A 12,164-nucleotide genomic window follows, 5' to 3' on the forward strand; every position below is an offset into this window, starting at 1 on the left:
GTCTGGATGGTCCCTTTGGTCTTTGGGACTTTGAACGCAACATCATTTTTCTCAGAAACACATTGAAATGTGGACTCATCTTACCACAGCAGACATTTTCACTGTCTTTTTGACTATCTGAGATGAGCTCTGGCCCAGAGAACCCGGCAGCATCGCTGCATAGAATTGATGTATAGCTTTCTCCTAGAGTAACAGATTTTCAAGTTGCATTTCTAGATGCAGCGGCAGACTGTGTTAACTCACCTGAGCCCATGTGGCTATTTGAGCTTTCCTGCCTTACCCTACACAGACTGAGATTCCTCTGTATTCCCTGAATCTTTTCATATTATTATATGTGGTAGTTGGTGAAAGTCCTCAATTCTCTGTGATTTTGCATTGCAAAATGTGAATTTTAATTTGTTTGACACTACTCTCATGAAATTTGGCACAAAGTGATGAGCCATGATCCAGGTTTGCTGGCAAAGACTGAGATGCTCCTTTTATACCCAAACATGAGACCCTGACCTATTACCGATTCACCTGCTTACTGTGAACTGTTTCAAAACAGATTATGTGGATATTCTATAGCCTTTTCACTTTAATTTTGCCTCTGTCCCAACTTTTTTGCAGTGTGTTGCAGCCATCAAAATCAAAATTTGTTCATATTTACAAAATACATTTTCGTTGGTCCGTGAAACCTTTGGAAATCTTTTCTTTATACTTTTGTCAATTGGAATGACCAAATCACAGATTCTTGATTTTATTGCAGTTTACAAAACGTCTCAACTTTTCTGGAATTGGGATTGTAGATGGAAAACTGTAAACCTAAAAAACGTGAAATTCAAGAAATGTTGGAAATTTTTTTGAATTTACTCAAATTAAACTGAAATTAAATCTACAAATAAATTTAAAAGCAGCGCACAACACCCAGTTTTTGTTTATAATATGTTGTTTATTTCTGAATATCCACATAATGTGTCAGATAATTTTTATACTAAAATATGTCCAATTATTCTTATACTAAAATGTGATGTAAAGTCATTTGTAATAGATTCTAATCATTAAATGATTTATCATTAAGTTTTGAGCAGCATTTTAACGGCATCATTTTCATAATTAGAAAGTTAGTTAAAATGTACTAAAAAATGAAGAGATAGGTTTTAAGTTGTTATAAACACAATGCTGATCTAATAATGCTAATACACTAATTACTTGTGTGTCCTTTAGGCAAAATGTCATTGCACAGAAATGCATCAGTGGAGTGATATTAAACGAGTAATGGGTCAAACAATCGTCTAAGCATCCAGACCAAACACAACACATGTATGAATATCCTCCTTCAGTACAGATATAGTACACTCGACCCATCCCTGCTTCATCTCACACAGTCAGACCTCATCATCTGTTGTCATCTTAACCCATTCATTTGAATCAGCCAATTAATCAGCAGCTTAAAGGTTTTGTGGAAAAGAAGTTCTGGGTCAAGGCTGTGCTAATCTCACCATCAGAGGAATGACTGCTGAACTGTGTGAGTGACAGAGACTGAGGTTAACTGAGGTCACCAATGTCTGAAGCAACTGCAGATTAAAGCAATTTATATGATATCAAACTGGTATAAAACAAATCATTTTTAATTATTTCAAACATGACATAAACCCATAATCACAAGGGTGATTTTTTTTTTAAAAGGATTATTGTACTGAATGTGCACTTGTAGTGTACATGAAATCTTAAAAGTATATTTAAAAAAAAACTGTACTTGCAAATAATATAATACTAATGAACTAAAAGGCCACTTGTAATTAATGAGAGTACACTTTTATTTTTTAACACAGGTACGCTTTTAAAATGTGCATTGTGATTTTGTCAAGTTAGTTCGCACAGTATATTCTTTTGAAATATTATATTTTAATATAAAAGTCACAAGAGTCTGTAAACATATTTTACTGACTTTTCGTTCTTCAACAAAATTACACATTTAAAGCTTTAGGGATTAAGGTAGCTAAATAATAATAATAAACCGTGAAAATCTTATGTCGTTTTGTAATGACAGCACAAAATATTTCATTTTTAATTTAAAATAATTTCAAGATACAGCCAAACCATTTTTTCATGCATCAGAGAACTAAACGCCCATTGGCTGGTTAAGGTAGGCGTGAGCATGACGTCAGCAGAACGTAACCAAACAAGAGAATTCAAAGATGAGAGATGATCGACTCGCGGTGCGCAATTACAGGAAGTCCTGCTTCACTTCAACTCCAGGAAAACATTTTCTGTTAAATAATAAGTGGTTGTAGTATTACAGTGAGGTTGCTTTTGTATTCCAAACTGCTGTTATGTGCGCATTGAGCTGGTTATTCATATCGCGGGGTTCCAGGATGTTGATGTGGAGTGAGAGATCTCCTGCGATTATCATCTCTGTGAGAGTCTTGGGCAAACATGGCGGCGGTGACATCAGTGCGGTGTTCTCTGAGAATACCGAGACGTCTGGTGAGTTTATAAACAATGATGCTTTCCTTAAAACGATATCACACCGCACAGAGCGTCAGATTACCTCGTCAAATCTTTTAGCGAATATGTACAACTTTAAAATATAACCATGAACTGCTGAGGTGCTCAGTCCAGTCCGCTGTTAAAGTCAGTTAAGTGACTGCATACACTAATTCAAACAAAACAGACCTAGTGTCATGGATGCCATGAACTGTTATGCAATTAACAAAAAAAAAAACGGGGTTTAATGTATTAGTTAAAGCAGTAATTGACATGAGCAGCACGTTTTAATTGTCATCTTGTGTGCATCACAGCCCCGGGTTGTATCCCATCGCCTCCAGCAGTGCTCCAGGCTCTTGGACCGGTGTAGCAGTCGATTCTGTTTCCCTTTACGCAACCGTACTACAATTCTTGCGTAGTTGCCTATTTACCAAACGTACGCTCAGAACTAGTGTGCGCAAGAAGCGCATCTGGATGTACGGAAAGTCAAATGGTTCAAAATACCGTCTTTTCTCCGAAACTTGAAAATGCATTTAAGTAGCGAGGTTTTTCCCCAACTTACAACCGATTTAAGCGTAATGTTTGAGGCTTTGGTTATTATGCAGAACTCCGTAGCGCTGGCCTATTTGAAACACAATGTCTGTATGTTTTTAAATGTCACTTAATTTTGAGTGAAATAAAGAGCCAAATTTTGCGGAAGGTGTAACATTTAAAAAAAAAAAAAAAAGACTACAAAACCAATGGTTTTAAAATTCAGTTTGATTTATTGCAAGAAAAGCATTTGTAATTTTTTTCTGTGGATGGATTATTAACACAACCCATATGGAACCATCGCCCACAGTCATCACAGGAAATCTGTAAAAATAATAATAATGTTAGTAACATTGTCAGCAGTTGTGCTAGTTTATTCCTTAATAAACCACACCAATTTAATAAATAAATTGGTTACCCAGAGATCATCTGCATCCGAGTCATCAAATGTTTCTGCTTCCCCACAAAAGTGACACAGGTCACTTAGGTCATCTTTGAGGTACAGTACAATGGATAGGGTATGATTTTTTTTTAGGTCAAATTTTCAAAACACTTATGAAAGTGATGCACATCAAACGGCATGTCAATAACATTCATGGTTAAGTAAAAATAATAACTACCAGATTGGTCAAGCAGTGTTGATGCAATCTCCAATCTGAGTTGGGCTACGTCTTGTGGTGCATTGGAGAAGTCAATGTTGGTATTTAGCAGAATATGTTCTGCAAACTGAAAAAAAAAGTTTAAAGAAATTAAACAAATCCTCCTATTTCAATGAACATTTCATATGTGCCATGTCACACACCTTCAAAGCAAACACACCACATGATGTAGCATCCATCTGACGTGGATGAGACAGACTTTCACACACCCAGCGTGAAACTGGAATTCCCTTTTTTTCTCATCATTGCTCGACATAACATATTTTTCCATTCTTGCAATCATACACAACTTCCCCAAAACACTACATCAGATTGGCGAATTAAATACCTTGTTTTTTCCAAACACCTTTTCTTCTTGATGTCAGACTCTCCAAGTGGGTCAAGCAGAATGGTTTTTTTTGGATGGGTTTAAAGCCTAGGTAATATGCAAAATTCCCAGACATCACAATAAGGGATTAGTGCAAAAATTAACATTTTAAGGGGATAAGGGAAAGCTCAAAGAAAACTCTTCTCCGTCACAAACACTTACAACTAAAAACCAATGGTGGCACTCATTTACAATGCCCACTATGACCTCATAGTGCGCTGGATCCACCTGAAAATAAAAATAAATCAAACAAGTATTATCTACACATAGCATCCAAGGCCATTTGTACAGACAACACGCATTAATTTTACACATGGCCTGAACAAAATTAATAGAAACATTAATAAATAAAAGCATTAATACAACAGACCTTGAGTCCCTGATATTTTCCATTCCACATGGCTGTCATAGCAAATGTGTCCATATGGAATGCTTTCTCTGGTGAGGTCAAGTTGTGCTGCTTCACTTTCAGTCTCAGATATGCATTTATTACCTTGGCAGACATTGGAAAATGAAACATTAATTCAAATTATTAATACATTACATGAAAGCCTTATCCGACACACAAAAAACACCTCACTCTCCAACTCCTTCCCAGGGCCGATCTGTAAAATATCTTGGTAAAATAGCTTATAGGGTCCCACTTTGGACAGCAGCACATGACTGTCATTTCCAGCCCAGGCACTTTTGATACCTACAGAAAAAAAAGAAAAGAAAAAAAAGCAGCGCACACCACATGACAAATATTATAATTCAGACATTGATCGATTACAACATGTGATTTTTCATCAGCACTTAACAGCTGCATCCTTGGCGTCAGGTGGTATAACTGTTGCCACTGTAGTAGTGTGGGACACAGGAGAGGAAAGTGGCATTGATAAATCCAGTGGAGACAGGGAAGAGGATGATTTGGGGGAGACACGGGGAGAAAGCTTTGATGCCGTTGGTGAGGATGGAGGTGATGGTGGTGATTGTGAGGGCTGCTTTTCTTTAGTGATGGTGAGGTCTACAGGTGTAGGTGAAGGGTGTCGTCCCCCTTCCTCTGCTGGGTCCTTATGTTTTTCCGTAGGACCTTTTGGCCTACAGAGAACGGTGCCTGATTTGCCACCCTCTGTCTCCGCTCCTGTTTTTTTGTCACGTTCACTTTTACTATGTGGTCCATTTTCTCCTTGAGAGAAATGGCCCCTGACACAGTATCCTCTGTGATTACGGATTCCACTGTGCTGTTGACCTTTTGGAAAATATAGAACATTGAAATTATGTATTCAATTTGTAATGGAAACATTAATTTTTCTTTAAGAATGTACATTTCATACCTCAAACGTTTCAGGCACCTCACAAGGATATCGTGCCTCCATGCCAAACATTAAGAAAAATGGGGAGAACCTAGTTGTCAGCTGAGTCTTGGTTCTTAGACCAAACATTCCCATTTTTCAGGTCGTGCATCCACGAGTTTACACAAGGCTCTACAAGAGGAGTGGAAGGTTATCAGTATAACCAATTGGAAAGCCAACCAATATTACCTTGAATATTGTATTCCCACAAAGCCACCTGTTAATAAAGGTTCACCTCTGAATGGTTCCATTTAGTTTTTCCACGAGCTCGTTAGTTTGTGGATGATATGGGGCACAGAGGCTTCTTTCCACACTGAGGAAGGCACAGAGTTCTCTATTGATCTATTTGAAAAACATGCATAAGGTTTGCAGGATTCTGATTAGCACAAAACATTTAAGGTTCAATGCATATTTTATGTACGCAATTTTTGCATACAAAATTTGGTTCATTCAGCAAGCTACAAACCTGGTTCACAAACTCAGTGCCTTGGTCAGTGAGTATCCTCTTTGGTGCCCCAAACCTGTAAAAGAAATTGATGATGCAGCGAGAGACAACTGCAGCAGATTTATTGGGAATCGCATAGGCCTCGGTCCATTTTGTGTAGTAGTCAACCAGGACACAAATGTACTCGTTGCCTTTGTTGGTCCTGGTGACTTTACCCACTAGGTCCATACCTAACAGTTCCAGAGGCTTTGTCTTTTCTGTTCCGCGGTGTGCTCCATAGGGGCTGGCATGGAATTCTAAAAAGATTTGGTTGGCCTCTTTTACACACTTGGTCCAAATAAAGACACAACAATAACAACATACAAATACACACACAAGTACAGAATCCACAATCTCACGTATTTACATGTGTACTAAAACGCCAATGATTCCACATATTTGACAAAAAGCCTGACTGAACTTAGTGCCAAGTTCGTCAGTGTTAAAATTATACTATTTATAGATTCTGATAACCTACACATACATCTGTACATGAGATTACGCATCACAGCAGCGCAGGTTGGCACCCCAGCACTGACAAACATTTGGCTTGCACTGCTCCATCGTGGCACCTTAAGCAGCAATCGCACACCATCATTATAAGCTACAGTAAGTCTCTGCATGCTGCGCTTTCTATAATGCCGCCACAAATGGGCAGTATACATAGCGGACGGTACAGTATGCTTTAAAAAGTGTTGTCTTCACAGATTCTGAGCACATAGCAAATTGAGACCTTCTTGTGACAATTATGTTAAGTGTTCAAATTCAGTATATGCCATTAAGTTATCATTTAGAGGACTGATAGATTAAATATTATAATTTATTAAATATAGTCTATAATATGAGGCATCAAGTTTAGATGTCTGCACCGACAATTTAGGCTAAATTGTATATGCAAAATTCAACTGCATTAACTCAGACATTAGACAAAAACAAAGGAACAATTGCAAGAATAAGAAAAACCACAGACCATTAACGGGATCGTGAGAATAATTTTATTACGCTGCATTGTAGCAAGGCATTTGAAAGTAGCGCCAACTCTTTTGTCCCCTTTCGCTTTCCGTACATCCAGTTGTGTTTTGGTGTATTTGCATGCTGCCGTGTTGCCACATCCACAGTCTTTTTTTCCGCGGAATTGGGCTACTTGGCGCAAATGTTTCATGAACAATTTGTATCAGGTATATTACGCAGACCTGGCAACCCATTAAGCAGACACGCTTCGTCGAGGGGGAACAGGAATTCCAAAGGGGAACGGAATTGACTGCTACTCCGGCCCCTGTATTTCACATCTCCACACCCCTCACTTCAGTCCACTGGAGAGGCTTCAGATGCAGCCATGGTATGTGTGCTGCAAACATGAAATGTTCAAACGGGCATATTGGTTTGTACGACACATTAGTAGCCCTGATCTTTCAGTGTGTATGTCATTGCTTTCTTAATAAACTGGACTGCTGCAGTATTCATTTGTTTGTATTTTCAGTGGCCCCTGGACAGGTGCTGCAGTTCAGACTCTCAGACATTGGAGAGGGAATAATGGAAGTGACAGTAAAAGAGTGGTAAGCTTATGTCATTTGTCTTGTAAAATGCTGCAACAGATTTTAAAGCGGTAGTTCACCCAGAATTGAAAATTGTCAAGTTTTTGTTTCCATAATATATGTATGTGTACTGTGTTTATTATGTGTATATAAATGCACACACATACAGTATATATTTGGAAAATATTTACATGTATGTGTGTATATATATATATATATATATATATATATATGATGTTTTATATCATAAATAGTTTTAATATATAAACAACATTTTTCTTAAATATATACATGCATGTGTTTGTATTTATATATACATAATAAATATACACAGTACACACTCATTATGTAAACAAAAACTTTTATTTTGGATGCAATTAATCGCGATTAATCGTTTGACAGCACTTTTATTTATATATATATATATATATATATATATATATATATATATATACATATATACATATATATACATATATACATACATACATACATACATACACATACACACACACACGCATAATTGTATTTCGTCCATGCAGTGGAATTCGGTGGGAACCTGAACTTTATCAGCATTCTTCAAAAAATCTTTTGTATTTTACAAAGGAATAAAATGCATACAGGTTTAGAGCGACATAATGGTGAGTAAATGATGACAGAACTTTCTTTTAATCTGAGCTTTGACCTTTGTACCTAATATAAGACTTGGTGTGGGGTGACCAAATTTGCAGTTAGACTATAGGTTCATCTGAGGTGTTTGCTCAGGCAGGGCTTCCCAAATGTCTTTGTCAACTAAACCCCTTAGACGTCACTTATTTATTTAAAGTATCCGCTGAGATTTAAAGTTAAAATTTCACCAATTTAAAGTTCACATGTTTATGGTTCTCTGATGTTAACATTTCAAACTCAAGCTTTTATTTTTCTCAGAATGCTGGTGAAATGCATTTATAACAAAAGCCTTTAGAAACCATTAAGCGGTGATATTTGCACCTTTAAATTAATGTATGTATTTATTTATTTTACCTTTGTAAGGGCAAATACTTTATCCCTTATCAAATGTGTACGTCAGTTTTTATATCAAATTCTTACAATACAACAAAATCCATGTGCTGCTGAAATTGCATCTGAAATGGCATTTATATGTACAACAATTAGTTTCAGCTTTGTTAGCGTTACAGCCTAAACATTATAGGTGCGAAGGGGACTTTGAGGACTTTGTCAATTAGCATAGGAATCAGTAAATAGTAGTAAATGTTTATTTTACTGATTGACCCATATAATATACTGCGTAAATATTAAAAAAATGATGCTTCTCTGTCTTTATGCAGGTATGTCAAAGAAGGAGCCCGAGTCTCTCCAGTTTGACAGCATTTGTGAAGTCCAGAGCGACAAAGCATCCGTCACCATCACGAGCCGTTATGACGGCGTCATCCGTAAGCTGTATTATGACGTAGATGCTATTGGTTCACCTCTTGTGGACATCGAGACGGACAAAGCGCTGGGTCAGTCACTGCTGTGGATCCTATTCTTGATACTGACTTTGAAATGTCCTTCCAGTTCTGTCACTGTGTGGTAAAACTGTTTGGCCTGTTGTCCTGCAGAGGGTGCCCCAGAGGGAGATGTGGTAGAGACTCCAGCAATATCCCATATACAATCACATCCAGAAATCAAGGGCCAAAAAACCCAGGCGACACCAGCGGTGCACCGTCTGGCCATGGAGAACAATGTAATTCTGACTTGCATCAGGCTGTAACCACCTACAACACCCTGTCATTGTGGCTTTATTGTGTTCCTGGTCATTTCTGATCTCTAAATCTGTCCTCTACTAGATTAAACTAAGTGGGACAGGAAAAGATGGCCGTATTTTGAAAGAGGACATTATCAATTTCTAAGCCAAGCAGACAGGAGCTATCCTCCCGTATGAAGTCCAGAAAACCCCAACACCCACTGCAGAGACCCCACCCAAAGAAAAGACGCCCATCATGGCTCCTCCAGCGATCCCGAGACCCGTCTTCACCGGGAAAGACGGGACAGAGCCTCTGAACGGTGAGCTTGACACTCAGTGTTTATGTTGTTGTACATGGGTCATGCATACCATAATTTAAAAACACCTCTTCTGTGATTAGCATATTTTTAATTTCTGGATATAATTTTTTAATATTGACATTTTGTGTTGGGAGGTATTCAAAAAATAAGACAATCTTATTAAGTAGTTGTCTTTTTTTATTTATTTTCTTGAATTATCTACTATTTATTTCTTAAATGTGGTGCGACTCCCCAAAAAATTTAATATTTAGGAATTAACAATTCATGATTTTCAATACTTTGAAAAATATATTAACACTTTTTTTTTATATTTTTGTGCTTTGTGTTTGTTAGCTGTATTTTTTTACGGTATTATTTAATCAAAACAACCCAACTGCAAGATAAATAACCCCAATGCAGGATAAAAAACAAACAAACATGATTTTTCAACATTTTTAAAAACAGAATGGCTCTTGTGCAGTCACTGTAATTATTAAAATAAAATATTTTGAATCTAAAAAGATTAAATGTGTACACTTGCTTTAACTATGTGAATATTAAAGGGGTAGTTCACCCAAAAATGACAATTGTGTCATGATTTACTCACCTTCAAGTTGTTCCAAATCTGTTTGGAGTTTCTTCTGTTGAAGAAGATATTTTGAAGAATGTAGGTAACCAGACAGTTTCTGGCACCCACTGACTTCCATAGAATTTTTTTCAAACACATCATGGGAGTTAATGGGGACCAGTGACCAAAATTCTTCAAAATGTCTTCTTTTATGTTCACCAGAAGAAAGAAACCAACCTGAGGGTGAGTAAATGATGACACCATTTTCTTTTTTGAGGGAAATATTCCTTTAACTCCAGGTGTTTGAGGTCAGGTTATAATTATAGCTTGTATTCTTACTGTTTTGTTCAGGCCGCGTCACTCGGGCTCTTGCAGTTTCCTGTTCTCAATGCCTCTGTGGATGAAGGCTGCCAGAACATCACATTCAAGGCAAGACCAACCCCAAAACACTTCAGTCACATCACAGCCTTTCATTTTGAGGCCAAGGTTCGCTTAAAAGTCCTAAACCGCCCAACATGAGTAACATTTTCATTTTTGTCATGCGTCTCATAACATCGGCTTGGCGATGGACACTCCTCAGGGCCTCTTGGTGCCCAATGTGAAGAGCATTCAGGCCCTCAGTGTTTTTGACATTGCTGTGGAGCGCAACCGTCTGCAGACTCTGGGTTCAGCCGGACAGCTGGGCACCGCTGACCTCACAGGAGGAACTTGTGACACTCTCTAACATTGGCTCGGTGAGACTCCACCCGCCTGGTTTTAGACTTTTAATGCAGATTCCCAAATGTGCAGTTTTTACAGCTCTAGTGCCACCAAACTGAATTGCAACAATAACTGTGACTAAACAGGTTTCCTAAAAATCTCCATATTTCATAACATCATTTGATGCTTTAACAGATTGCAGTTCTTTTTTACGCTACTAGTGGTGTATAAATTACACACTGTATTTGGTCTGGAACGCTGTATCACCCTGTTTTGGGCCTCATGATCATTATGCTGTCATTTTTGAAGGTTATATATGAGAGTCTAAGAGCTTCTTTTATGAGCTAAGCACACAAACAACAGCAGGCTTTCAGTGGGCTTCTATTTGCTGTCTAGCGATGATCAGATCTCTCATCATAAGGGAATTAAAACAGTCGATTTTTTTTAACTATATTAAACCAACATAGTTCATAACTTTTTTTTCACCGTTTTCTTTATCATTGTTCAGCAAATTTCACTAGGATTTCATTAGAAATCTAGATGATTGTGATTTTTGTGTGAGGGCGAATGTTTTCCCCATGCATTGGGTTCAAGTTGGTCATGTAAATTTGCCACGTTAATCAACTGAAAGCAGCTTGGTTTGAAAGTGACTTCTGTGTGAGCTGTGCTTCATACATCGCTACACTCTTGACAGTAAACAGTGGACTCTTGGACAAACATCGTACTGTAGTGTCTCATTATCTGCTGATTTTCTCTGAGACTTCATTCATTCACACAAGCCTCGTTGAGCTGACAGACAGCCACTTTATCTAAAACCACTTGTGTGCCAGTCATTGTGGAGAAAGGACCATCATTTAAATGTTAAAAGAACAAATGGACCACACATACTGTACATAGATTGCTAAAATGTGAGGGAATAAAGATTTTATGGCAAGCTGTTTTGCATAATGAAATTCATTAAATACTGAAAGACGCAGTTGCTTAATATGATGAACAGATTTAATTTAGGCTTGACATGCAAGATCTTGACACTCAAACACTTACGTGTGCGAGCATGTCTAAGCTTCCATTTACTATATTCTATCAAGGTTTATATGTAAATGAAAGCTTAAATGAAAACTGTTCATCATGTATAGCGATCATGTCTCTTCAGAAGGCTTGGATTAAGCATTAATTCGTTTTATAATCTCTTCATGAAGTTTTTGAAGCTTCAAAGTTTTGGTGGAATAGACCTTCAATGGAGAGACATCTTGGTCACACTTTATATTAGGTGGTCTTAAGTACTAGGTAGTAACATTACCTAACATGACTATTTATTTACTGGGAAACTACATGCAAGTGAGGTATGGTTAGGTTTAGGAGTAAGTGTAGGATTAGGGTTGTTGGGTTGCAGTTTGGGGTAAAGTTAACAGTGTAACTACTTTAAACTACTTTAAATGGACCAAGTATGTTCATAAGTATACTGTAACCAGTGATTAAATACAAAGTAGTTA

At 37.5% G+C, this 12,164-nt stretch overlaps 1 pseudogene across 1 annotated transcript; it reads left to right on the forward strand.

The window, feature by feature from the left end:
• The first annotated feature begins 7,011 nt into the window (after positions 1–7,011).
• LOC306846509 (lipoamide acyltransferase component of branched-chain alpha-keto acid dehydrogenase complex, mitochondrial-like) lies at positions 7,012–11,379 on the forward strand (annotated as a pseudogene). Its single transcript, XR_013786010.1, has 6 exons — positions 7,012–7,183; positions 7,325–7,400; positions 8,708–8,881; positions 8,981–9,105; positions 9,209–9,425; positions 10,324–11,379. The product of XR_013786010.1 is annotated as a lipoamide acyltransferase component of branched-chain alpha-keto acid dehydrogenase complex, mitochondrial-like (transcript).
• Positions 11,380–12,164: the final 785 nt, after the last annotated feature.

The sequence above is a fragment of the Barbus barbus genome, assembly GCF_936440315.1.
Source record: "Barbus barbus genome assembly, chromosome: 26".
In the NCBI taxonomy this organism is placed as follows: Eukaryota; Metazoa; Chordata; class Actinopteri; order Cypriniformes; family Cyprinidae; genus Barbus; species Barbus barbus.